This window comes from Lissotriton vulgaris, chromosome 1_1 (assembly GCF_964263255.1).
Source record: "Lissotriton vulgaris chromosome 1_1, aLisVul1.2, whole genome shotgun sequence".
Classification (NCBI taxonomy): domain Eukaryota; kingdom Metazoa; phylum Chordata; class Amphibia; order Caudata; family Salamandridae; genus Lissotriton; species Lissotriton vulgaris.
The window spans coordinates 1470274030-1470299232 of NC_141685.1; positions in this window are offsets into that span (position 1 = coordinate 1470274030).

Below are 25203 nucleotides of genomic sequence, written 5' to 3' on the forward strand. Positions count from 1 at the left end.
TTCTGGGTATTGTAGTTCGCCTGGTTGAACTACGGCGTGTCGTGGCGAGTGCTGCCAAGTCTTGCCGTTCCCCTCACGGCGCTGATGGAAGGAGCAGAAGCCATTGCCCTCACGGCGTGCGTTAATTTCCTGCACAAGTGGCCCCCAGGAGTGCTCGGCGCTCCGAGTTCTTAAGCGCCTCCGGGCGCATTGGGAGCATCAGAGAAGTGCGCGGCCCCCGGGGCTTCTGGGTATCGTAGTTCGCCTGGTTGAACTATTGCGTGTTGTGGCGAGTGCTGCCAAGTCCTGCCATTCCCCTCACGGCGCTGATGGAAGGAGCAGAGGCCGTTGCCCTCACGGCGTGCGTTAATCTCCTGCACAAGTGGCCCCCCAAGGCAACTTTATAGGGTTGGCTCAACTGGGTGACGTACCTTCTTAGACGCGATGACAACACTGCGATGCGAAACTCACCATGAAGACAACCCTACAGGGGAATGTGGACGAGCTCCTAGACTCATACAAACTGCCATGAGTAGTACTAACAAAATGAAACAATAGGCTCGAAACCACACCCCCACTGGATCAAGACACTATCGAGAAGAAAGTAAACTTCTGGTATGCTAGCTCCTTTTCTTTCTACCTTAATTCCTATCCTTTCCCCTTTCACTCATTCCTTTGATCTTACTGGGACAGTGGATGGGGGACAGCCAAGCATATGTATTGTGAAACTGTACTACCATTAAAATAGCCAGTCTGGGCTGCCACCCTGTAATGACAAAGCGTTGATGATTATATGTTATATGTTGTAAAAAACAATAAAAGTTATAATGAGATTAATGTAGTGCAACATTGTATTCCTATCTGCGCACTCTGTAAATTGTTTCACCAATGTTCATAAAATGTATGAAATTTGTTTTATGTTGATTACAGCTTTGAGAACTCAGTCTACCTTGAAACATGTGCCAGCTGTAGGAGTTAACATAATATTATTAAACAACTTTACTATTAGGATTCAACTATTTATCTATAAAGATGACAGAAATTCAGCTGTAAGTGATAAATGTGTTGCCTGTTATTTTTGATGATTTAGCAGTGCCCTAACTGTATTAAATGTTTTATAAACAAGTGTTTATGCCAAATTCCCAATATTACAGATGTATTTGCAACATACCAGTGGGTATTGGAAGGTAATGGAAGTAACTGGGGCAAGTCTCACTCCCAGAAGGATCAGCCTCTCTCCTCAAAATGTGAAAGACTGACAATTATTAAACTGAATAAACATTTCATGCTCAAACGTTGTAAGGCATCACAAGACAGAACAGTCTCTCGGACACCACAAATATGGCAAGGGTTCATTCCCCAGACAACCTTCCTGAATATAAAGACAACGTTTAATTTGGCTAATAAAAAAGTGACATGACACAACATAAATGTTCGCAATTAAACAAAAAAGACAAAGAACTGTTTTATCTTGATATTTGGTGTGCTTCTAATTCAAACAAATGTAAATGGACCTGAGCCCAAAGCACAAACTGATAAGCAGGGAGGGTGAGCCATTTTGACCTGGTGACTGAGTGGTACAATGTGACCAAAAAAGAAGAGAAACTTAGGTTTAAGCCACAATTGATTTTGAATGAGAAATGGAATCAAAGTCTGCAATGGATGCCTCCTTTTTCTGAAATTACAAATTGCCTCCATTGCCTTTCATTACATTCTCAGGTGTCAGTCAGCATTCAAAGGACTATACTGTTTATGTGTGTCACATTAATGGGGAAATGTACAAACAGATAGAAAGACTATACCTTACATGGACTAGGTGACTTCTGTCAATAAAGACTAAATGATGAGTCAAGTGATGAACGGGAGGGGATTAGGTAAACTTGGTCATTTTAAATGTTCATGTGATCGTTGCAGACTAGTCCTTCCACATGTTGCAGGGAGTGTACTTCATTGGCCTTTTGTTAACTGCACTCATTATCTCTTGGTTCTTCGGAGGCCTCTCAGTTTACCTTGACTAGGTTAAGCAACATTTACATTGTTCAACAGGACTGCCCCTTTTTGGAAGAAATAAAACCTGCAAGCCATGTCAAGAATCTATGGCTGAAGGGCCAGTGGCTATCCACTTCTATGGGAAAAATAACTAAAAGAGGCCTACCCTTGTGGACTAGAAATAGGGTACTTGCTTGTTTATTTTATTTATTTATTTTTAACAATTTTTAAAGTGCGCAAATACCCGTAGCTGTCTTGGCGCTATGTACTGAAAGGATAAGCCGAAAGATGGAGAAAGCCTATTGCTTGAAGAGCTACGTTTTTATTTGTTTTCTGAATGATAGCAGTGTAGGACTAGCTTTAGTCTGCAGTGGGAGAGAGTTCCACAGTTTAGATGTAGTCACTATGAAGCTTCTGTCACCCCAGTTGACCTTCCAAGTTCTGGGGACCAGTAGCGGTCGGAGGTGGGAGTAGCTGCCGGGCGGTGACGTGGGGAGGGGGCAGTAATCTATGGATTACGGAGGATTACAGGTAAGTAAACATATAAATGAATAAAATGAAGGTTGTTGCGCGCACTGCATCGGGGATATCACTGTTTTCCCCCAGTTAATAGTCAGCCCTGAGAAAAGACCAAAGCGGATATTTTCCCAGAGAAGTTGAGCTAGATATTGTTGAGGTTCCCGCACGAACAAAACCATATCTTCGGCGTCCAGCGAGATGCCGACAGGGCAATGTAGAAAGTTTAGAGCCGTTTCTCTATGTCTTTGTCAGATTATACAAGCCAGGGGCTCCAGCATCAGAGCAAATAGCAGCGGCAATAGTGGACACCCCTGCCGTGTGCCTTGCCTAATGTTAAAGTGTGGCCACATATGTGCACTCTTGCCGATGGAGCAGTGCAAAGTAGCCTTATCCAGTTCACAAAGACCACTCGGAACCCCATAATCTGCAATATTTTATAGCTCCACTCAATGGAATCAAATGCTTTTTCAGCATCCAATAGGACCGCTGCTGCATGTAGTGTAGGCAACATAGAGAATATGTTGTGCAAAATATGAGATGTAGAACATTCCGGGATGAAGCCAGACTGATGTGGTAACACCAGACTTGTCATCAGGGGCTGAAGTCGTGTAGCAAGTATTTTAGCTAGTATTTTTGTGCCTAAGCTTATTAACGAAAGGGGGCGAAAGGGGGCGAAAGGATTCGCACTCAGTAGGTGATTTATCCTTTTGAAGGTGAGCTATGAGCATCGCCTTACAAAGCGATGGTGGCAGGCTTCCAGACTCATTTGCATCGCCATATACCTCTAAAGGGTAGGGAGTCAGTAAATCTGCATATTCCTTATAAAATTCAGCCGTGGGACCATCTGGACCTCGAGCTTTTTTATTTGGTAAAGCGCGGATAGCAGTCTGTATATCAGATACTTCTATCAGCTGGCTGAGGTATTCGCGATGGCCATAAGAGAGTCAGGCTATGTCTGATAGATAGTCTGCCAACTCCCCTGGCCCTCTGGTGCCCCTGGAAGGGTATATATCTGCAGAGCATATCCGGAATTGTTCTGCAATAGCCTGTGGCATGTAATGTTCCTCTCCGTGTGCATCTACCATTTTTGCAATGTGTTGATGATCTGTGTGGTATCTAACCTTTTCGGCAAGGTTACATCCTGGTCTCCCCCCTCGCCGTAGGCTCGTGCAGTGTGGAGCTTAGTGGTATATTTCATTTCTATTTCGGCTGATTCATTAGATTGCAATACAAGTTCATGGATTTGTGCTAGAGTATCATCATTGGGAGTTGTGGCATTTCCCGCTCTAATCTTGCAAATTCCTGTTCAGTCTTTGCAAGATGTCCCCTCAGGGCTTTTAATATGCCTGCTGTAGTGCTTATGCACACCCCCTAATAGTAACCTTAAAGGCTTCCCACAACATTGCAGCACTGTCCACTGTGCCCATGTTTGTGTTGAAGTATTGCACAATTTCATTCCTGACTGTATCTGCATACACAGGGTCTAGCTATGCCTCCGACCTAAATCGCCATGTAAACGGGCAGTGAGTGTTAGTGGGGATGGATATAACAAGATGGACTGGGTTGTGTTCTGATAGGGTGCAGGTTAAGAAGTCTATCAGTGTGACCCACGTATTTGCCCCTTCGCTTAGTAGCCAGGAATCTAATGTGGACCAGCTGCCATACACTGATGTAATAAGCGTACCCTCCCGTGTCTCAATGTGGCACAGTCGCCATGCTTCCACCAACCCTAACTCAAACATCGCCTCGTTTATGCTGTTTGTACAGCATCGAGGAGGCAAGGATGCAATTCGTAATAGATCTCAGAAGCATAAGGGGTGTCTCTGTCATAACAAACATAAGAAATGCAATCAAAAGCATAATAGGGCCAACAGTCCCGGCTGGGTAGGTCGGCGCCACAAGGTTTCTGTCAACTATCCACAACCAGCATCACATCTCCCCCAGTCAGGGTGGCCCACAGATAAATCACAAAATATATACAACAGAAAATCTTGTCTTTCTTCGTCTGAGTCATCTCGTAGGCTGTGAAGTCGGGAAAGAAAGCCAGAGTGTTGCCCTGATAGGTGACAGTGCCCTTCTGTCAGGTGATGGGAAGCACAGAGTCCTGATCCCTAAAGTTAGGTAGTCTCGCAATAACCAGCGGGGGAGCTCCAGACGGTGGTCGATTCAACAGAGATCGGTGGGCCATTTCCACAATTAAAAGTTGCGATAGGTTTTCGGTGCCACAGATGTCTCGTAGCATATTATCTACATATGTCTCCAGGCGGCCCACATTGGTTGACTCAGGAAGGCCCGTGATGTTAGGTTGTGGGTGTTGCGCCTCGAACGGGCTTCAAGATCCTCGTTCTTGGCCTGATTCACTAAGAGAACTTTGTCCATGTTCGATATTTTAGACGACATCTGCTGTACACTGTTCTCTTTGGTTAATATGCGTTGTTGCGCTTCGCCGATTCTGATAGCTTGATTGTCTAGTTTGGTGGCCATAAGCTGCATGCGAGTGTTGAGGGCTTTTTATTATCCCATCAATTGATTGAAGACTGTTTCATGGCGGATGCAGGCTCCGTGGGTGCTTCTAATTCTGAGTCAGACGTAGCTCCCTGGCCTGACCTGCTAGGTTTTTTTTTGTTCAAATGTGAGTCGGGAATTCGCTTTATCTGGTTTCCCCATGGTGGATATGGTAGGATTAGTGCCAGTACTCCATGCCAGACACCACGGGTGAGTCCCACTTTGATTAGTCCCACATCAAGGTAGTCTGTACAGCCCCCTTTTGTCACTGAGATGATGAAATGCCCGAGACCAGGGGGGGCCAGGTCCAGCGCTCAGCAATGACTCCTTCAGCTAGTGGAATCCAGGCTGAGATGCAGGCGGTAACCTCACTGCGTTATTGACTGATGGAGAGTCGTTTATTCCTTGCACACCACATTGGCGAGAAGTCCAGCTCCCCTGCGGCCTGCAGTTCGCACAAATCGCTCTCTCAAAGCAGGCACCTATCAGGGGTATAATGTTCCTCAATTCAGTCACATGTTCTTGACAGGGTCACACAGCAGGCCTTAAAGAAGGAGGGCGATATTGCAGCTGCCTGCAATGTACGGATTGTCTTGGTATGGCCCCAAGCAACACGGGGCAGCCAATGGGCCACTTATCCGTCAGCAATGTATACTCCCAGAGGAAGGGCGGAGCCTGCAACAGTCGCCAGCAAATCCTGCTATGGAGGTAGTCACCACGGGCACCCGCGTTGCTCACCTTGTCAGGCCAGCTCACAGCCTCTGATGCACGCACCAACTCCCCAGGCGCTTGCTCACGACCCAGGGGTGTGGCAGAGTCTCGGCTCTGCCCGCAGCTGCGCCCGCACCGCTCCGGACCCAGGGGCCACCTGTGATGTCACTCACCATGCGGCAGAGCACAACACCTGCCGCAATACAAAACATCTTCAATGTGACCGCCACAGTGGCAATCGCATTATAATTAGCCCTGTGGGACCGCCGCCTTTTTGGCAGGCGATTCCAATTCCTGATACGATGGTGGATGGACTGAAGCCCGTCTGCCATCATAATCAGCTCCTAGGTCCTTAGATTTTCATCTACTTCTGTGGCGGAGATTGCTCATGAGTGGGTCAGGTATATATCTAGGGATACTCAGCTGTTATTTGGCAAGGGGCGTGATGCTCTTCCTTCTGGTGTTACCCAGAGAATTGCTTCTTTATAAAGCTTGGAAAGAGATAACAGTGTTTTGCCGACAGTGCTTGCAAGCATATGATACATACTTGATTGATATATCTGCATGATTTTGTTTGTTTATATATGTGTTTATTGAATAGGTTGTTTAAGGTCCCATGCTACGTTTTGGCACGTGAATTGGCAGACTGGATCTGAGTCAGTGAGCTAATGCTTCCACTATGGAAATTTACGTTTGACCGTTATGTTACAAGTTCAAATCTCAGCTAGTCCACTAAGCCTACCGTCTTGCCTAGTTTGATAAAAACGAGTGCCATTGAGTTGCTTAACCATAAACATTTATCTGCCAGTAGTACAGAGAGGCCCCTCTGATTTGAAGTGGGTTTAAGAAAATATACGTTATAGAATGTTTGAAACAAACGCTAGAACTTAATGCATCTTTCAATAATGATAGTATAAGAAAAAAAAAGATATTGCTGCCAAGAATTACCCTGCACCAACTGTATGAATATAGGTTATCTCAATCGATAACATCTTTGTCATGGTTATTTCAGTTTATTTTATGTGCTTTACAAGTGCATTTTATGAGTAGATATGTCAAGGCTGTCATTTTTTAACACAAGCTACAGTTTATTACCGATAAAAGAAAGCTGATTATCTTTCATGTAATAAACGATAGAATCCTTTAGTCACTTTTTGTATACAGTAACAGTTTAAATGCATTTCAAATATATTTAAGGTTTGGTTAAAAATATTGCATGTTTATAGGCAGCAAGGCATTTTTTTATTAAAAAAAAAAATCATCTAGCCTTTGCACCGGTCCCATTCAAAATGGCAGTCCCATAAATCAAATGAATTTATTTCTGCTGCACTTAACCTGAGGAAAACTGAGCACAAGAAGGAATCTGCCGCTGCCTGTCAGCGCTGCATACTTTGGTAACCAGCTCTATCCTCCGGGCGTTGTCTGGGCGAGAATGTGAGCCTTCGAATTCGCTCGCCTACAGTTGGTTCTGAATTTGTCACGCCCCAGGCATCTCTTGTCTGCTTTCTACATCCATTAACATATCTCTGACGGTTTTCCAGACTTCACAAACATTCCATAATGTGATGGATTTTCCATCTGCCTCGTACATTTATACTAGGAGAAACATCTGTGCATTGTGATCAAAACGGTAATGACCCCTTCTTTAAGTTCAAGTCTCGTATAGTTCATTACACAAAGTCTCTGACTCCATGAGGAAGCAAAGGCATAATAATAAGAATAAGAAATCGTTATATCCAAGCGTTTCATGCCGCACTTCTGCCATTTCTAAGCACTATATATATAACAGATGTTACTTTTGCCAAATCTAACCTCTTGAAGGCTATGGTTTCCCTCGCTGGGGTAGCTGGCACTTAAAGTTTTAAAACAGTTTGTCACAAAGGGAATCCATGCCAAATATGTGTCATTTTTTCTCCCAAATTAAGGAAGTTATGTAGATACCAGGGTTTGTAGATTCCCCTGCATGGAATTGAAAATGTAGCAAATATACAGCTACTTTTTTGGGAAAAGGGAAAAAAGTGCTGTGGAAGAAAACATTTGTTTCTAATATAAATGGCATCAAAGAAAGGTTTGCTCTGTTAGGAGCACCATATCCCCAGGTTTACGGAACACGCAGAGTTGTGTCGAAAAATATTTCTGACCAGTAATTTTGTATATTTCTAAGAGGAAGTCAATTTGCCTATTTTTTGTGGTTTCTGCCTACTTGCAGGTAGTAATGGAAACAGTTCTGAAATCCTTATTCGTTCCTGAAAAGCTATACTAAAATGTTGACAACACTCTGAAATAAGCAAGAAGTCAATTGTATAAATCCTTCAAGGTTTTACGAAACAAATACACTGTTCAAATAAAATATACTGAAAATGAGTGGGGAAAGACAGCCTTTTGTGATTATCTTTTCATCTGTACTTTCTTGTCACAATAGGCAATTTACAAAAGCAATTTACTGTTACACCCTACAGACTTTTCTGATCATGGGGATTTATAGGGTTTGTGGTTCTCTAAAGACACATGCAACCCAGAGCCAACAACTGAGCTGCACCTTTCAATGATTTTTCATTGTGTACTGAATGGCGGTTGATGGTGAAGCCTCGGCCGTCCTCTGCTCCTGAGACGCACCACCTGGTCTCTCCGCCGGAATGAACCCCACATGGGCCCCCCCAGGCCGGCATGACAACCGCCAAAGGTCCAAGGGAGAGGGCAGAGGGCCGAGCAAAAGGGACCAGAGCTGGAGCCCAAAGTGGACCATGGCCAGCAGTGGCAGCAGCGGCAAGAACTAATGAGTGGAGCCACGCTTGTGGCGGTCAGAGTGAGAGTGGGAGCTCAGCGCGGACCTCCAACCCGGCAGAGGATCACTCTGTGGAACACTCTGAGTGCTCTGAGTATGGGTAAGAAGCCACCACTGTTTCGCACACACACCTTGGCAGGTGATCACTTGTGTACTGACTAGACCCCAATTCATAACTTCAAAACAATTTGGGTAGCTGTGGAACTTGGACCCTAACTCATACGCCCCCAAGGAAAACCTACCATACTCAGACTTATCAGAAAACTTTACACTCTTGGGCCTGCATGCTGGTGTAAAGTGTGGTTCTCTCAAGGGTTTGCTCCCTAGTAGCCCAAACAAATATATAACTTTGGACTATGGCTAATAATGTACATTTTCCTCACATTTATGCAAGGGGGATTTCCAGAATCTGTGGATATCCACACATTTCCAAAATGCCAGCATTCCCACGCATCTGCAAATAAAAACAGTACCCTGTTTGTGTGGATGGGACTAGCACCAGTGACAAAAAAAGCCAAAAATGCCCCCATGTCAGTAAGGATTTTGGGCAACCCCCAAACAACTCTGATGGGCAGAAATGCTGGAATGTTGCCTTTTGGGCTGGGGTATGAATACTATGCAAGGCGTCTGCTCCCACTACTTTATTTTTTTTTGTTTTGACTATTTCTCTGGTGTGTAATGGGTTTCTGCCCTCAGGGGGTGCTGGTTGGGGACAAACTTCCAATCTGCCCCCAAGGGGCAGAAATACTGTAATGCCCTCTTTTGAGATGGGGACATGCCCCTGTGCTTGATGGGCTGCCCCACCCTATTGTTTTTATCTAATTGTCACTGGTGTCAAGCGGTAATCCTGCCCCCTCCTCAAAATGAAGATTGGGGACAAAACTCCAGTCTTCCCTGGGGGGGGGGACAGACATGTTAATAACATTCCCTTTTGTGGTGGTGGTATGACCCAATGCGTTGTGGCCTCCCCGCCCTTTTGTTTTGTGTTTTGACTATCTTTCCTGTTCCCTAGTTGGATCACTCTCACTTGTGGGGGGTGGGGGGGAGGTCAGAAAGACTGTTATGTAGTTTTGGAGTGGGGCATGACCAAGTGCATGGTGGGCCAGCCACTCCCTTTAGATTTATATTTTTTTTGGGTCAAATTATCTGTACTGTCTAGTAAGCTTTCTGTTACCCAGAGCAGCCAAAAAACGGTAATTTCTGTTTTTTTGGGCTAGGGTGTATATACTATTGGAAAGACCCGTAGATCCAAATGGACAGAGGTGCAAAATGGTTCATAGTAACAAGGCCCATATAGGTATCAATATGATAAGTAATTAGTATTTTTTTTTACAATACTGAACATTCTATTTTTCTATGCAGCCTATTGCAAAGAAAGGATTTTACTAAAATAATATAGTATATGTTTGAAATATACAATATCAAAATAAAGTTTGAGACAGCATAAAGAAGACATGAATAAAAAAATGCAATTAATGCTCAGTGCATCAAATGAACACACTCGGCCTGATTCACAAAGGTAAACTTCCACTTTTGTGTAAGTTTATGATTATTTGCTTTTCACACAGGTACTTTGTAGGACCTGGCCCTTTTTGGCAGGTTCTCCCCAAAACTTTTTGCTTCCTCCTAGCCTATTTATGTAACCTGGTATTGGTGATTTTAGGTCTCTGCACACTATTTCACTGTAGTTCAGTGTAAAGCGCATGAGCTCTCTGTGAGTGTGGTGAGAGTGCCCTGCCCTCCCATAGGAATATATGGGGAATATGTGTGACCATGGTAGTTCCTGATGTGTGGGGAGTGCAGGGTCGAGTTTGGTATGTGCGAACTCGTCAGATTGAATGCTGCACAATGATGTATGCGGCATGAATGTGTCTAGTGTGGAAGAGCCACTTCTAGACATGGGTGTGCGTGTGTAGTGAGTGTGCTGACACATGATTGGCTGGAGCTGGCTGGTGAGCCTGACTCCAAGAGTCTGGGTGGGTCTGCCCCGGTGGTGAATGGAGTGATTAGCATGCTGATGTGAAGGAGGGGTACACCTGGGACCTGAATAGGGCTGGGTTTTCCCTCCACAATGCTGGCTCTACCCCCTGTGGTGCATCTGATGTCCCTAGCCTGGCCAGTGAAAGGAGTTCCCCATAACCAGTTGTAGCTGGTTCTCACATTGCCTGCACCCTGCTAGACAAAGGAATTCACTGTATAAAAAGAGGCTGTGTCCCCTTACAAAATGTTCTTGTTTCTGACTTGAATCCTGCCAGGGGTATGTTGCTGCTTGGGCCCAGGGGAAGGCTTGCCTCCCTGGGCCCTGCCCAGCCCCTGGATATCTGATGGATTTTTTGTGGACCCTTCTTCCTGACCCTGGAATCCTTGACCTGTGATGTCCTGCTTGGGCTGGGACCCTCCTTGCTGATGGGGTCATTTCTGAGGGCTCAAATACAAAAATTTTTAGGGAGGGTCAAAGGGGAATGTTTTACGACCTGTCTGCTCAATCCCCTATTTATAAGACACATCACACAACAGAACAGAACAGGTCTGGAAATAGTGCATTGCTGTGCCAGACTGTGATGCAGTGGGCTGAGTGCATGAAAAGTATTGCTGAAAAAAAGGGGGAATGCGATTCAAAACACAGTATTGTTGAGAAACACACGCTAGAATAATTCCCATCAGACCACCTATTATGGTGGAGATTGCGTCATGTGGGAATTACTGATCATACAAGAACGCAACCGACCTTGTAGTGCCGGTGCGGAAAAGGACGTCAGTAATCTAGCTCTGGTGTTGATCCTAGGCTAGTGTAAATAAAGTGCAGTGCTCAAATGATAGTGAAAGTTAAAATTGACTAAATAGACTCTCGAGACATTAAGGCAGAAATCTATGTGTCAAAGTTAAAACCACGCCGGGTAGTAAGACTACCCTGTTGTGCTGTGCAGAATGGTCAACATGTTTCAGCCATAGGGGTATTTACCCCGGCTTTCTTCAGGACCTTTGGACTTGAAATAGCTACTGCAAATACACATAGTAAATTAAGTGAAAAAATGCTATATGTGAAAAAGTAATCATTTCATGTACTGGACAAAGTTACATATCTACCAGGAACCTTGAACGCTTGGTTATGTCCACTGGAGGGAGAGAAACAAATCTTCTTCCTAATGTAAAGACAAAGGGTCTTGTTATTTACAGCAACACTAACATCCACACACACAGCTGCCTGAATACACAAGAAATCGTACAGAAATCACACCTGCATGAATAATTTACATTCTGCATATCAAAAAAGCATATTAGCTAAATCACAAGGAGGCATTTCCTCCAAGTGATACTCACCCAGCTTTGTGTGGGTGAAGACCTCACCTCACCCGGCGACCCCTCGGGAGTATGAGGCCCCGCTCTGTAGTGTAGAGAAAAGGGCACACTCAGCACAAAACTGTAAGGTACCCAACCTGATTAATCTACACATAAACCCAACAAACGTGTGTCAGAACCCCACTAGTCCAACCACCAAGCCATTCTCCCTAGGGACTGTCATAGGCTGTTTTAGGGAGTCCCTCACACTGTGACATATATTCATGTCCTGAGATGCACTATAGACATATAAATGTGCCTCTGCAGATAAGCTCTTTAGGTTATTACCAGGAAAAAGACCTTTTTTATATTCAAAATCACAGCATACTGGGGGGAGGGTGCTCGAAGGTAGTGCACTGGGACACCCAGACATATGTTCCTTGAATATATAAGGACTTGTAACCCCAGAGTCCCAATCTAGAAGGGTTAATGGTAGAGAAGCCTTATCAAGGCTTATGTTAACAAAAGTGGGTCACAATCTTCCCCTCACCAGGAACTAAATGGTCCCATTATGGAGATCACGTTTTTGTTAATCATCTCATTTTAGCAGGGGTAGACTGAACTATCCCCTCAATGGAAACTAACTAATGTGCATGAAAACGTACAAAAACGAGTGTAGAGAAGCCTGAAGTGGCTCACCTGTACCTTCGAGCACCCTCCCCCCAGTATGCTGTGATTTTGAATATAAAAAAGGTCTTTTTCCTGGTAATAACCTAAAGAGCTTATCTGCAGAGGCACATTTATATGTCTATAGTGCATCTCAGGACATGAATATTTGTCACAGTGTGAGGGACTCCCTAAAACAGCCTATGACAGTCCCTAGGGAGAATGGCTTGGTGGTTGGACTAGTGGGGTTCTGACACACGTTTGTTGGGTTTATGTGTAGATTAATCAGGTTTGGTACCTTACAGTTTTGTGCTGAGTGTGCCCTTTTCTCTACACTACAGAGCGGGGCCTCATACTCCCGAGCGGTCGCCGGGTGAGGTGAGGTCTTCACCCACACAAAGCTGGGTGAGTATCACTAGGAGGAAATGCCTCCTTGTGATTTAGCTAATATGCTTTTTTGATATGCAGAATGTAAATTATTCATGCAGGTGTGATTTCTGTACGATTTCTTGTGTATTCAGGCAGCTGTGTGTGTGGATGTTAGTGTTGCTGTAAATAACAAGACCCTTTGTCTTTACATTAGGAAGAAGATTTGTTTCTCTCCCTCCAGTGGACATAACCAAGCGTTCAAGGTTCCTGGTAGATATGTAACTTTGTCCAGTACATGAATTGATTACTTTTTCACATATAGCATTTTTTCACTTAATTTACTATGTGTATTTGCAGTAGCTATTTCAAGTCCAAAGGTCCTGAAGAAAGCCGGGGTAAATACCCCTATGGCTGAAACATGTTGACCATTCTGCACAGCACAACAGGGTAGTCTTACTACCCGGCGTGGTTTTAACTTTGACACATAGATTTCTGCCTTAATGTCTCGAGAGTCTATGTAGTCAATTTTAACTTTCACTATCATTTGAGCACTGCACTTTATTTACACTAGCCTATGATCAACACCAGAGCTAGATTACTGACGTCCTTTTCCGCACCGGCACTACAAGGTCGGTTGCGTTCTTGTATGATCAGTAATTCCCACATGACGCAATCTCCACCATAATAGGTGGTCTGATGGGAATTATTTTAGCGTGTGTTTCTCAACAATACTGTGTTTTGAATCGCATTCCCCCTTTTTTTCAGCAATACTTTTCATGCACTCAGCCCACTGCATCACAGTCTGGTACAGCAATGCACTATTTCCAGACCTGTTCTGTTCTGTTGTGTGACGTGTCATTTCTGAGGGGCCTGGCGCTGTCTGAGCCCCCAGCGCCTTGAGAGCGCTTTATCTTTTTATCTTGGGCAGAGCGCTAGATTCTACTCGGTCCCCAGGAGAGGGGAGACCGTGGGCTGCGCATCGCGGTGGCTGCAGCCCTTGTAGAGGGAATCCCGACGTGAGGGGTTCCCCCTGATGCCGTAATTGCTAGAGCCCACCTCGCTGCTTTATGGCCGCTATTTTTTATATTTTTAAATAGAGGGTGCCACCCCTTTTGATAGGCGCCTTAATGGGTGCCCACCCTGTTTCTACTTTTATTTTGTGCACCGAGGGTGCCCACCCCTCGGTGCAGCCCCGCAAAGAGAGCGCCGCTGCAGACGCGGCAAAACCGGAAGTCCGGCCTGCGCCCGCCTGACTGTGGGCGGGGCCGGGATGGACTCATTTCCGCTTCCCCCTGCCTGGGGGAAGCTGTGCCGTGGTTGCCGGTCTCCCGTAGGGAGAGGGAGACTGGAGAAGTTGCCGCCAGTTCCCTGCGAGGCTCTCGTGATCGGGAGAGCCCCGCCCGCCGCCTGTAAAGGAGACCCGGTCCCTGGGAGCAGGACCGGGTAAAGAGAGAAGCAGGCCGAGCGATGGCTGCCCGGGGCTCCCGTGAGCTGTGGAGAGCCTCAGGGCCGCCAAGAGACATCCGCCGCCCCCCCAGCCGGTGAGTGTCAGAGAGGGCTGGGTGGGGGCTCCATGTGGCTGGAGGTTTCTCGAGGGGCCCCACTTGGCAGCGGGCCGCTCCAACAGGCTCAGGGGGCATTATGAATTCCGAGTCCCCAGAGAGGGAACTCCAACGTCAGGGCAGTTTGTTTTAGAGCCTGCCAAGGCTCCCACGACCCCAGGGGCATTTATTTTGATCACAAGTCCCCAGAGGGGGACTCCAATGTTTGGAGGCATGTGTTATGTCAGAGCCTGTGTGACTCCAACCTGCGCAGAGTTTCAGAGCCTGTGGGGCTCCAACAGATGGTGCAGGTTTTGACCTAGGGCCAGTGAGGGCCTTTTTGCAGTTTGGATGATTCTCAGCGCCCAGCAATTAGTGGGCAGCTGCACAGTTTAGGCGCAATTGAGAGAGAGTCCCTGAGAGGGACAGAAGTGGCACAGAGGTGCCAGGCCATCCACAGCTGTGCAGCACTTAGTGCCAGCTGCAGCGTTTAGGCCCTTGTGTTTGTCCTCAGCTGCCCAGCAAGTAGTGGGCAGCTGCAACGTTTAGGTTTGCACCGGTGGCGCACCCCTGAGTGGCCCTGCTGTGGCAGCGCGGCCTGACATTCTGGACACAGGGCATTTGAGCCCCTTTCTTGAGATGACCAGTTGGCCAGGGGCCTGTTGTGTGATTATTGCGTAATGTGATTTTACTATGTTTAGGATTGTAATTGCCTAAGGTGATGTTTGCTCAATGTGATTATGAGGTTATTTTACCTATGTAGGTTTATGCTAGTGAGATGATTTCACTCTGTGTGTTACGCCCATAAATATGATTTATTCTTAGGAGGCAGAGTCTAATGTGTTTAGACTAGTGAGGAGATTGCCTACTGTATTTTTACCGGTTAGGCCCAAATGTGAGTTATGCGTAATAATCGCAAAGCGGTTAAATGGGCCTATGTATTGGAAAAAGAGGATTTATTGGCCAATATATATAGTACCTTTGCAGATACCTTAAGCTCTTATTGTCCGTATAGCTGTGATCCCAAAGATTTCATAGATTTGCATAAATCCCTCTTCAGCAAATTATTAGTATTACTCACAAAAATCCCAAAAAAAGGTGCAGGCTCGACCAACGTAAAAGCTAAGGGTAAACCTTGGTATAACAGGGAATGCCGACTTGCTAAAACTGCACTGATTAATGCTGTTAAAAGGGATGGTCCATCACAAATCAGAGATAAAAGGAAGGACTATAATAAAATCATAGCAAGAGCTAAATCCTCTTGGGATGAGGAATTATGGCTCAGTATGCTAATAGCCGCTAAAAACAAGGACCAGAGACAATTTTGGGAAATAGCAGCTAAGGGAAATAATTGTGAGAAAGGTTCCAGGGAGGTATACTTGGACGAGGCCACTTGGGTTAAACATTTCACATCATTATATGAAGCTAAAACTCCTACTGATGTGGTTACAACAAATGAACCCACTGTCGCTATTCCAGCTAATACCCCTCTGGTAGTGTTTAACATACATGAAACAGAGATAGCAATTTCAATGGTAAAGAAAGGGAAGGCGCCTGGACTAGACAAAATTCCGGGAGATCTCTATCTGTGCAATGTCGAGGTTTGGGCACCCTATCTGAACCATTTATTTAATATAGTTGCAGCTAGTGATCATATTCCGGACACATGGAATGGCGCAGAAATTATTACCATTTTTAAAAAAGGGGATCGTGGCGATCCAGCCAATTATCGCCCCATTAGTCTTTTAGACATAACGCAGAAGATCTATGCTAGACATATTTTAAACCGAATAAATTCATGGCTGGAGGATGAGTCAGTTTTATCTAAATATCAGGCGGGATTTAGGAAAAAAACAAGTACCATAGACCAGGTTTTTAGGCTATGCTGCTTGTATTGGAAATATGTCATCATTCGCAAGGGTCACTTGTATGTGACCTTTGTAGACCTGCGAGCAGCATTTGATCTAATTCCCCGTGATCTACTCTGGGAGAATCTGAATAGGCAAGGGTTGCCAAGCGAATTGTTAAAACTTGTAATGGCCTTGCACCAGGAGAATTATGCTAAAGTAAGGTGGGGCCCAAATGGGGAACTTACAAACCCAATCCCCATAAAACGGGGAGTACGCCAGGGATGCGTACTGGCTCCCACCCTTTTCTCCCTATACGTAAATGACATTGCAGCCTATATGGAAAATTGTGAGAATGATTCGCCTAGACTAGGAGGGGAACGTGTTGCGTCCCTCCTTTTCGCGGATGATACCATTTTAATTTCACAAACGCCACGCAGCCTTCAGACCCTCCTGGACAGGTTCCAACAGTATTGTATCACGAAAGGACTAGAAATCAATATAAAAAAAACAAAATACATGGCACTAAACCCGCAAAAAACTTTTAAAAGGAATTTAATATTAAACGGACAAAAATTAGACTATGAGCACAGTTTTACATATTTGGGAGTCCTGATGTATTCTTCAATGGGATGGGGCCCACAACTAGAGAAATCAAAACTGGTGTTTAAACAAAACAGTGTTCCCATATTGCAGAGACACAACAAAAGTGTCAATAAGGTGGTCACCCCAGCAGTAGAGCTTTTTAGATATAAGGTTCAATCAGCCTCACTGTATGAGGTGGAAATTTGGGGGCCAGTATGTAAGAAAACTTTTGAAGCACTTGAAAATAAGTTTATTAGGGGTCTTCTAAAAGTTCCTACTAATACCCCACTGATCCCCTTATTTCTTGACCTAAATCTAAAAAAAACAGACCATCACGCAATATTAAGACCAGTATTGTTGTGGGTCAGGTTATGGACAACTATTGAACTATCAGATTACAAAAATGGCTTGAAAGAGGTCCTTGAACTTGATAGTGACAGGAAAATCTTCTGGTTTAAACATGTAAAAACCTGGCTAGCTAAGCTCGGAATAATGCACTTCTGGAACGAGCCAGGATCTCTAAATTTAGCCTCTAAGAAAATAGTCAAATTGTCCTTTTGGTCATATGTAAGTAACGATTCTGTGTACATAAGAACACATGGTCCTCTCACAGAAAAATTCCTTTTGGTAAAAAATGAGGCATCCTTTGAACAATTCTTAGATGAAATCGAGCCGCCCTTGGCCAAAACTCTGTATCTAAAATTCAGATATGGAACATTGAGATCCAAAGTAACAGAGAAAAGCTGGGGAAGACAGATAATGACTGTTGCAGTTTATGTATTAACAACCAAAGGGAGGATATCTATCATATATTATTTTTCTGCCATAGCTACGTTAAGGCAAGGAAAAGGTGGATAGTCCCTTTGTGTCCCAACATTGGTTCCACTTCACATAGGGAAGCTGGTAGGATCTTAAGTACGGACACCAGCCAAGTACTTGTGTTCGGAACTAGTAGATTTTTACTGTCCGTTTACTATACTAGAAGGAAATTAAATCTTCCATTTTAAATAAGGGAAACTGCTATCCTGATATTTTGTAAATCATGTATTATGCCTAGCTATTTGTGTCTTCTCAAATTCCCGGTTGTTATAATCAATTTAATGTTTTTTTTTTAATGTCATTTTTAAACATTTTAACATATTTATTCATTCTGCGCCAAATATCTAATTGTAAATTTATGTGTCCTAACATGACCAAATGTTGCTCCTTTAATTGGGTGCTCAAACATAATGAATTGTACGCTTCATATGTGATGATTTTATTATGTTTTACATATTTTACTGTATCTTTTATGTTGCAAGTCAACGAAATAAAGATTAAAACTGAAACTGAAAACTGAGTTATGCGTAATGTGCTATGCCATTATGCCTGTGACACCTCTGAATGTGTTTTATGCATTATGTGTCTTGCCTACACCTCTGAATGTGTTTTATGCATTATGTGTCTTACCTACACATCTGAATGTTTCTATGCATCATGTGTAATGCTTCTGACCTATACCCCTAAATTTATTTTATTCTTAGGTGGTTGTGTTTTGCCTAGTATAGTTTATAACAGAGAGGTTATGTGCCCATGCGTGATCTAGGCCTATGGTTATTAGTATTGCGTAGTGTGTACCTACCTGTTACCAGTGGTTACTGGTTGTGATCTATAATTGTTATTTGGTGTTACAGTTATTCTAAGTGCTAGTTCTACTAAGTGCTGATTCTGACAGAGGCCCACGTGGCCCTGTCCTGGTGTAAATAATCCCTTGTGAATATTGCCCGTGCCAGTTGGCAAAATGAAGGATGACTGAACACAAAGGTCAAACAACTGTTGTTTCAAATGATAAGATACTGTTCTTTTGTGGCAAACAAGAATTCATTATGCATGTTTTCAAATCAAACAAGGTTGTGGTGTTGAAGGAATTCTTGGAACACACCCCAAGAAATTCAAGTGGTGTTGTGAGTAGTAAACAAGGAAAACCACCTTAAGGGTTAACAGGTGTAAAGCAGATACCCAGAGTAGGGTGGGATGATTATGGCGTTGTGAAGGTCATCAGATGGCCAGTACAAAGTCAAGTAACAGAGCCGAATAACTAACAGAAATTAAAGCAGACCACATGATAACCATCATGCAGGGGCAGTTAGGGCCCAGTCAGTCAAAGAGCAGATAGAAGATCCACAGAAATCCAGTGCCGCAGTATACCAATAGACGTGACTTATCATAATGAAACCAACATGAACTCTGTACATGAACTGTTGCTGTAAAATGTTTTTGGGTGGAAAAATCCCAACCCTTCTTTTTGAATTTTATTTTCAAACATCTGTTTATTGAAAAAAAAATTCAGCTTCATACAATCAAGCACTCAGCCTCACAGTTTATCCCGTGCATGTCCCCCCCAGCTAACATATACATGGTCTCTGAAGGTGCTGGACATACGGTATACAATTGCTATTTGAAAGGCTTGGGGACACCAAAATTACATTTGCATAACTTTCAGAATAACATCCCCCTTACCTCCACCTGTGGTGAAGAAGTTGTTCCCTACAGAACCCTTACGCGAGGAGTGATGTCCTTTCATGTGCCCCCTAAGAAAAAAGGCCCTTTTGTCTACATTTGCTGGGAGTACAACGGGGATTCCCCTTTAGGTGCCCTAAAACTGAAATAGGTGCAGACCTTTCAGAGTGGAAGAGCAGACAGCCAGCGGGAGGCCCTTCGTGAGATATGTCGCCATCAACATTTTTATAGTCATCCCTGAAGATGTCTGCCATCAGTTCCATCGTACTAATTCTCCACAGTCGAATGTGCCATTGTGCCAGCACAGGCGCCTCCTTCTTTTTCCAATTTGCCACAATGGCCTTTTTGGTGCCCCTATACCTGCCCACATGATTGGCTTGTCTGCCCTGGCTTGGTGTTCTAGGGTGTCATGTCTCAGTCCTAAGAGGGTCGCCTCTATCATGTTTTGTAAGGGATAACCCAGAAGCCCTTTAATCTGTGCCAGGATCTCCTCCCAGAATGGTTTAAGGGCAGTCCCACCAGATGTGGCGGAAGTCCCCCAGTAGGCCAAATCCCCTCCAGCAAAGGTCTGAGGTGTGGGGAAAGATATTTTTGAGTTTGGTAGAGTATAGGGAGCAATCAAATAGTGTTTTATAGTGAGCTTCCTGTAAGTCTAGTGAGTGGTTATGCTTAGCGATGTCTGCCCATAAGTGTTTCCATTCCCCTTCTGTCACTACTCTTCCCAGTATCTGCTCCCAAAGTGAGTGTACTGTGGTCTCAGTGTAATCTTTGTGGAGACCAGAAGGCCATATAAATATGAAATTACCCCTCTTGTGGTGCCTGCCTTCCTCACAAAAGACTCTATTGGGGTCCGCTTCCTGGTTGCCGTCTCCCTTACTGGTGGATGGAATGCCCAGTGTTTCAGCTGAAGGTAGTGGAAGTGTTCCTCTGGTAGACATAAAAATCCTGCTGGATGTTTTTGAAAGTAAGAATATCATAATTGTGGTACAGGTCAGAAAGAACTAAGCAACCTCTCTACCTCCAAGCATCAAACAGGCCTGCCTTCAGCGCCGGTGGGAACTCTGGGTTAAAATGAATGGGAGTGTATGGTGATGGGAAAGAGGTCCACCCCTGGCCATGGGTCACCTCATCCCAGATCTTGAGTGGGGGCACTTAAGTAAGCATTGAGGGGTCTGTTTCTTCTGGGTTTCCAAATGACATCCCAGATTGTCCTACCCACTATTGCCAAGTCCATGTGGAGCCAGTGTTTGTCTGATTCCCTCATGGACCATTCCGATATCACCCTCAGTTGAGCCGCCCTATAGTACAGCCCAAAGTCTGGTAGTGCCACACCCCCCTCAGATGTTCTTTTTTTGATTTTACAGGTGTCCAGTGAGGCTCCTACCCACCCCACACTTCAAATATGGCCCCAGGGAGCAGAAAGATGTTTATGCCCTACTGGAGTGGGCTATGGTGGAATACCCCCACCCCCACCCCCCTTATTTTCTTCTTTTCTATCTCTAGTTTCTAAAGGGCTTTCTGAACCTTTGATTCCTGGAGATAATTTTTGAGGTAATCACCTCCATCAGCCTCCCAGGGAGGATGGATAAAATGATAGTATGAGAGGAGTAGGGAGTGCACAGGTCCTTGCCCTTGTGCCTAGTGGAAGGGCCAGACAATTACATCCCAGTGTTATCACCTGCGGATATGAAGGGAGAGGGCAGTATCATTAGAAAAGCTGAATTTCTCAGCTTCCCAACAAAATCTTTATTTTGTCACAATCCCTTGGGAGTGTGAAGAACTTTTCTATTTTCTGTTCCTTCCACGCTCAGGATAAATAGGAAGCTGTTTCCTTGGTGGCAGTCTTGCTAATGATGTGATCACAATCTTGTCACTAGAAGGAAAGTCACCACCCCCTTCCGGGCCGGAGCAGGAGAGTCCTCCACTCCGACCCAGGGGTTGTGATAAAGGGTGGGCACTTGAGGACGGATGTGGCCTCCATGTCCATAGCACCTGGTGGTGAGAACTACTAACATAGAGATCGTGCCCGTAGTATCAGATGGGCTAATTGTCTTCAACCGATATAAATCGTGCATAGCAGCTCTGGACCATTCTGGGTCTCATGATCGCAAAACATAATATAGCTCGGAGATGGGGAGTGGCAGAGTCACCAGATTTAGTTGAATGGGAGAAGGACATGGACTGGTGCATGATTGTAGAAGTAGAGGTCGACAAAAACAGAGGTTGCCCCAGGAAGTGGGATCGGGTACGGGGGAAGTGGAATGCACACAGAGACAATATATGTAAACTCCCCCTTGCCCGTAGTAACAATATGGCTGGGGCAGGTAACCCTATGGAAGTCCAAGATGAGGAAAGATGATAGGGTCTTAAAGTCTGTATTTGCAAGGGGTCCGGGTAGCTGTAATCAACTGCCATGTCTTAATTGGGGCTGGTCATGCTCAGATACTGTAATGTTTGTTTGTATAATCAATAAAAAGATTTTTCAAAAAGCAATTCTCATATATATAATGCTGCATTCCAAGTTATTTTGACAATCATCTTGACAATAAAGCTGTCATACACAATTGGTGAGCAAAATAATTTCATTCCTTTCTGGAACTTCTTTGAGACGGTAATTGTTAATGTATAATTATTAATCCAAATATAGGCAAACAAAACACGATCAATACCAATACTTAAAGTTGCATTTATTTTTTAAAAATACTTCCATACTTAAGACACTCTTATGCAGAGTCTACGATTGAACATCATGTGTTATACAAATCTGATTCTTCAAAATTGGTGTCACTATAGACAGTGCAATCTTACAAATGTTTCATTCTTGTTGGCACATTGTATCTTAACTGATACTTTGGAGGAGTAGAAACTTAAGTGTATTATGGAACATGCTAAACTTTATGACACTCTGAGTGAGGCAAATTTTTATTTTAATATATTGTTACCTATTATACTAGATACCACTACATATGCAGTAAACTGGGATGAATCTGGTTCATCCTGAATTTGCATCTAGGACCTGGTGTTCTGCAATTATAGACTATCACTTGTCCCTAGTGCTTTTAGGTGCTATTTCTGCCTGACAAAAAAAATATCTTTTCCACTTCTTGTTTTTTCCCATTTTGGTATACTTTTCTCTATTAAATTGTGTTATTTTGCTTTTTTCTTAGTGTGGGATCTTTACTGTTTGGCATTCTAATTTTAATACTAATTTTAATACTTCTTAATTACTGCAGATATATCTTATGCATTGCCTTACATTAAGCCTATCTGTCAAGTGCCATAGCTACCAGAAGGCTGAACTCAGGTTAATTTAGTGACTGTAAGGGTTTACCCTAACAAGTGTTGAGTTTTACCTCGAGGGGGCAGTTGTGCACCCCAAATAATGATCCCATATCTGTATGTATGTATAACTGTATCAATATAGCTATAGAAATGTATACATTTTCACCATAACATATGTTTTCTTTCTGTGGAATTCAAAGTTATTTTTAAAACAAAAACAGATCTCTGTATGACACCTACCTTTAAAGTATATGTAACCTTTGGGTTTTTTCTGTGAATTTCTAGGGTTTTTTCAAATGAAAAATGTATATTTTATCACCATACATAAAGACAACGTCTGGCCGCTCAAGGCCCTGTGGCAAATCCCCTTCAAGCAACCAACCCCAGACTGCACACAGAAATCGGACATGCACGGCAGGGGTTTGGACTTGTGTCCAGGCCCTGTGGCCAACCCACAGGAAGCCAGCACAGTTGCTTGCTACTAATGTAGAAGGGGTGGGGCAAAACAGTGGAGCTTGGAGTTGATTTTGTGCTTTTGCACATGCAGCAGCAATTAAAAAGGAGAACCGTGGACTCAGCTCTCAGACCAGGAGATGACACGAAAGAACCCACTTGCATTAGACAGTCACTACAGAAGAGATTGAGCTACAAATAAATCAATGATGCATTCACCTCCATCAAGAGTTTCAACGTGCATTCATAAAGAAAACACACTGTCCATCAGCCTAGAAAATGGACGAGAACATTGTTACATAGTACTAACTGGAAGAGGTAGGACCCAATGTCAGAGCATGTAGGTGGTTTGGCACCTTTGCACACTCAACAGCAATGAAACAGGAGAATCATGAACTCTGCGCTGGGACCAGGAGACAACAAAAAAGTACCTATTCATCTTGGACAGTCACTACAGAAGACATTGTGCTCGAGTAAATCAATGATGGATTCTCCTCCATCAAGGATTTCAGATAGTAATTCAACATGCAATTATAAAGAAATCACACTGTCCCTCAGCCTGAAGAATGGAGGGAACAGTGTTGCATACACACTAACTAGACGGTGGGGGGGTCAAACTGGTGGAGCTTGGAGGTGATTTGAGGCATTTGCTTACTCAGCAGCAATTAAAATGAAGAATCATGGACTCTGATCTTAGACCAGGAGATGACAAGAAACAGCCCATTTGTCTTGGACAGTCACTATAAAAGAGAATGCTTATCAAGAACTCAATGATGCATTCACCTCCAGCAATGATATCAGATCATTTTTTAATCTGCAATTGTAACAATACCATACAGTCCATCAACCTGGCAAATGGCGGGACCACAATTGCATTCTAATAACGTGGAAGGGGAGGACCAAACAGGTGGAGCTTGATGGTGATTTGATGCCTTCGAATACTAAGCAGCAATTAAAAGGGATACCCGGGCACTGTTTTTTTTTCTAAGGGAAGGGGGCTGCACGGCTCCTCCCCAAGACTTATAAAGCTCTGGGGAATTCATTCCCCAGGACCTTTATTTTAACATGGTGGGTGCCACTAGTGTCCACCCAGGGCACCCACCATACACAGGATCGGGCCCACAGGGGGAGCCCCAGGGTCCCCATGGTCCTGCCAGCTCCCTGCAAGCTGCGGGGACTGGCATTGTTCCCACCCAGAGCGATCAGCTCTTTATGATGCTCCCTCCAGGCGGGAGCAAGGACTTGATCTGTTTCCCATCAGTATGGGCAGGGAAACAGACACAGGCCTGATCCCAGCCAGTGGGAGTATTTTTAAAACTCCTGCCCAGTGGTAGCGGACTTGGGCCATCCTGACGGTAAAAGGGACCGTCGGCCGTATGTGCGGGGATCCCGTAGGTAACATTAGGATGCCCACGCCACACTGGCGGGCGCATCCTGCATTTTCTAACATTGCGGCGGCCTGTGATTTCAGCACCGCCTGCCGCAATGCCAAAAATGAATGTTGTGCATGCACAACGTGGCAGGCACCGCGCGGTATGCACATGTAGTGGAGTACCATAGGTACCCCCATGTGCCCCCCCACCCTTCCAACATCCTGGGGGCCCGCAATCGGCCCCCAACCTAAAAAAATCGCATGCCTTTCCATGGCGGCAACGCCACCACAGAAAGGCTTCCTCCCGCCTGCATCCTGAAATGGATGGCGGTGTCTAGCAGACACCGTCAACATATAAAACCCTTTTCCGTCCGGTCGACTTGTCGAGCGGGGATGAAAAGCGATGGACGGTCTTCCCGTCCGCCGCGGTTCCCCCGCCATACTAATATGGTGGGGGAAATGGGTGGCGGGCGGGCTAGGATGTAGCGTATATTGCCGCTGCCATCCTAATGGGCCTCTACATCCTAATGAGCTCCTTGGTGTTTGCTCCTGTTTGGCGGGCATTTCAAAAATACTCCCGGCAGGTGGGAGCAAACAGAAGTTTCCCTGCCCGTGCCTGTGCAGGGAGGGAAACTACTGTGTCACTGTGGTTACCTCTCTGGCAGACGGGGTCCTCAGGCCAATAAAGCCTCAGGAAGGGGAGCCGAGTGGCACCCTCCCTTTTTAAAAGAATCACAGTTCTGGGGAATGGGGTCCCCAAGGCCTTTTAAAGGCATGGAGAGACAAGCCACCCAGCTCCTCTCCCCTTCAAAAATTTGGTGG